This window comes from Hemicordylus capensis, chromosome 3 (assembly GCF_027244095.1).
Source record: "Hemicordylus capensis ecotype Gifberg chromosome 3, rHemCap1.1.pri, whole genome shotgun sequence".
Taxonomy (NCBI): domain Eukaryota; kingdom Metazoa; phylum Chordata; class Lepidosauria; order Squamata; family Cordylidae; genus Hemicordylus; species Hemicordylus capensis.
Window position 1 is genome coordinate 316,296,564 of NC_069659.1, and position 4,326 is coordinate 316,300,889.

The following is a 4,326-nucleotide window of genomic DNA, read 5'->3' on the forward strand; positions in this document are numbered from 1 at the left end:
CAAGTATGATAAGAATTCCTTTGCAAGCCAGGGAAATACAAAGAGGGGGAAAAGAGAGGAACACAGTGTCCCTTGATGTAGGAGAGGGAAATGAATCATGTTAAAAAGGATGAACAAGTTGAATAAGATCCCCTGGGATAAGGCTGACTATTTTAATTCAGGTCTATTCAGTTGTTTGATGTCGAGATGTGGTATTCTAGTGATAAGCACAGAGAGAAAACCTGCTGGATGTTTAAAAGGTATTTTTATTTTTTGACAGCATTTTCTGAAACCATCCAACAAGACCAATGTTTTTGATAAGCGTTGTACACAAACCTGTCTTGAATTTTTCATATGCTTTCATCATCTCTGCATAGTGGGTTACCAATGCAAGTAAACAATGAGGTCGTGCACACGACCATTGTTCTCAGAGCTGGGGAGGGATGGGGGAAAGGCAGGATTGCTCCTGCCTTCCCCCATATGATCTGAACTGAAGCCCTGCTCACCACACCATACTTGCAGATGAGCACCACTGTGGTGAGCAGCGTGGCAGCAGGGAGGCTGGGGGAAGGATGCCCAGCCTCTGTATATCTCGCAATGCACCGTGAAATGAGCGCGGTGCATTGGGGGATTCCCCCCCTGAGTTGGGTGCTCTCTGTGTGTGCTTGGGCTGCACACACACAACCCCATACCTGGGGTAAAGGGCACACTAGTGCCCTTTAACGCAGATTAAAGCCTGGGGTAAATTCCTGAGTTTACGAGGCAGGCAGCACTGGGATCAGCATCAATCCCGGCACTTTATATTGGCAGCCAAAACAAGGCCCAAACCTGGGTTTGGCTGCTTGTGTGAACAGCCTCGATATATTTTAGCAGGCTGTGGAGCAGTAGGGTTCCTTTAACTTTAAAGGATAAGTTTCAGTGGAAATATTTCTTCCCTTCTTCCCAACTGATTTACACCCTAAAAAGGGATTTACTGATTTACACCAAGTTATCCCTGCTAACTTGGCAAAGAGCCACCTTTTAATGTGGTGATTCTCTTTACTTAGTAGGGGGAGAGTAACTGGCCCTATCCACCACCAGCACAGTACCTCCAGTGACTGTTGCTGGTGTCTGTCTTATGTTTCTTTTTAGATTGTGAGCCCTTTGGGGACAGGGTTCCAGATCATTTAATTATTATTTCTCTGTGTAAACCACCCTGAGCCATTTTTGGAAGGGTGGTATAGAAATCGAATGAATGAATGAATAAATAAACAAAACAAAAACAAAAACCAGTCGCTCCTTATTTCTTCCAGGAGAGGAGGGTAAGGGATTCAAAAACAAATAAAGGGAACATTTAACAAATCAATGTGAACAAACAGAACAATAGCAAAGGAGGCATAATGTGCCTGCTTTTCATATGAAAACATATGATCCATTTTCATTGGATCAACATGCTATGCCGTGTTGACCCTTTCTTATTGATTCGCTAATATCAGGTTTATCTGTCTATTGACTGGTTGGCATTTTGACATGCACTGCACAATGGGGACAAGTAGAAATTGCAGAAAGAAATATAAAAAGACACTTCTGTATTGTCTGGGCAATTTTATGGACATGGAGAAACCATCTGAAAATTTTTTCCAGTATTTCTCTTTGGGAGGAACCCTGAAATTCCTCTAAATTTCTGTTTGGAGGAACAGAACTTCTCACATTCTCCAAATAGCAAGGGTTGTTGGCTGACGTGTCCAGATCCCCAAACAGAGATATCCGGTACTTCCAAGGTGCTACCAGTTTGGTGCCAGTCCATGAAATTGCTGCCTGATATGGAGCACAAAATGGTGCCTCCTTTCTCTTTTTGAATTTGAAATCATGCCTGTAATGTCCAGGGTGAAGCTAATCGGGGAGGCTGAAAATTAAAATTATTTAGGAAAAAACAAATAAGAAAAAAGGTAACTCACTAGAAACTTTCTTGAAGATGAGATTGATTCTGCAATTATTTTTGTTTGCAGAGGTATTGATCACTCAACTTGCACAGACCCAAGGTGTTAAACTTAAATTCATGAAAATGTAAGGTGACAAAAAAACATAATACGCTTGAACCAACAACAGAGCTGCAAGCGAAACCGTATGTGATGAGTACTCTCATCTTCTTGTAAATATGTTGGCACAGCTGACCCGACAGGATTTATGGTCCCTCCAGGTCCACTTCTGTCAGTCAAGATAGAAATTCTGTAGATAGAAAGTAGCAGCTCAGCTGCACGGATGAAAGTGAAGGATGACTCTCAAAAGTAAAGTAGTAGAAACAAAATAAAATCCCCTTGAAACTAAACTAGGTGCCCCCCTCTACAATATCTGAGCAATAACTGAAATAAAGGAGCAAGGAAGGAACAGAACAAGGACAGGCTGAAACAAGAAAGGTTGAGCAATTATAAGCACAAGGAACACTACAGTAGGCAACGTTGCTGACAGTACCGTCTCAGGAACAGCGTTTGCTTGATACAGGGCTCGTGATAACCGGCAGCCAATCAGGCTGTCCTGACTCAGGATTTCTATTCCCTCTCCCGTGAGAGCTTACGCCTGTGTGTCTCCCACTGAGCCTTTCTCTTGAGACGTCTTCTTTACTCAGGTGGAATTCCAGCTTCCTCCTGATCAGTCTCCTCGGCCCTCATCTCTGCCAGCTATACAGATTCCCCTGTCTGCTGCTGTTCCACCTCAGCTTCTGAGCCTGCTCTCCCAACCAAATCCTCCCGCTCCTCCTCTGACTCAGAGGTCGGGGCCATGTCATATCTCTACTGTCAGGGTTTTGCCTAAACGAAGCGAGCCTCATGACTGCAGATCATGTTAAGCTAAAGTAGCCCCTCGCCCCACCTTTTCCTCTGTGTGTGCCATGCTGTATGGAGTTTCCCAATAGGCGCTGAGTTTTGTCAGCCTCATGAGCACACAGCGGTGTTCTAGTTGTCATTCAGACAAAGTTGCAGGTGGAACTGGAACCGGGGAATACAAAAATGATACAATATATTGTCATGATTACTGGTTGTTGGTTTCTGGTAGATTATTTCTTTATTTTATTTTATTTATTTCTGGGTAGGCGAAGCCTCAAAGCCTCATAGGACGCTTTGTCACTGGTAATGTCTTTCCCCCCCAATTCTCCCTCTTTCTTATGAGGCAGTGGAAAATAAAAACAGTGCAGTGCCATTTTGCCTTCCTTTCTCTTCAGGTTATCTGTGTGGAGGGTGACGAGTGGGCTGTCATGCCCCCTCCCCCAGAAACTGGCTCCCAATCCAAGGCCTGAAGCTGCCCACTTCATCCTCCTTCATGGTAGGACTGAGGCTGTTCCAGATTTCAGCTAAACTACAGTGCTTTTTAAAGTCTGCTTTTTCCCTCTTAACCAAATGGGATGGTCAGTACCATCTGGAGGGACAAATGCTCATTGTGATTTTTGACAAGGCCTAGAGATGGAACATAGGTGATAGTGTTGCAATGCTATCAGCTTTCAGTGTGTTTGTCCTGATTTATGTTATTGCCATGACCATTGGGCCTGCAGTAGCGGCATTTGCAATGACATTTTAAAAGCTTTTAAAAGCTTTTTTTAAAAAAACACACATAAACGATTATAAAATTGTATTGATGTTGTCAGAGGAATATCATCCAACGATTATTCCATGTCTTCATGCAATAATCATTGGATGACATTCCTCTACGGATGAGTACAGCATGCTCCTTGTTACCCTGGTCCTTCCCTAACCCTTTCCTCTGTACAAAACTGACTGCAATTTTACCTTAATTGTTTGAGGGTAGGGATAAAGAAGGGGTGATAACACAGAGAATAACATATAGAGCGGGGGCATAGGAGAACCTGGTCACTGAGGCAGAAGCCTACCCCCCCCCCCCCCGTTTTCTCCACACCAATGGGCTTGGATATTTACCCAAGCCTGCCAGCACTGAGGAAAACAAATGGCGGGGGGAATCAGGGGGGAAAGTAGAAAACAGAAAGGTTTTGTAGGATGGGGGAGGAAAGAAGGCAGAAAGCAATAAAAGCCAGGGCAAAAAGCAAGGGAGAAAGAAAGGAACCGAAGGGAGAAAGCAGGGATTGCATCCCCCCTCCCACCAAAAAAACAAGTTAGTATAAGATCAGACTTACCAGCAGCCACGGAAAGCTTCAGAGCAGGGAGCTTCCTCCAGCTCCTCCTCTCCTGCCTGCAACTTCATCTTTTGGTCTTACTGGCTGGAACAGCTGCTAGTCAAGCTGATCCAGCCTATCTGATTCCTAGGGGGCTCCACCTGGCTTTGCTGCCAGGGAGAAGGGAAAATGTATTAAAATAGGCTCCCTGAAACAACTAGGAAATGCATTTTTAACCCATTGTTTTA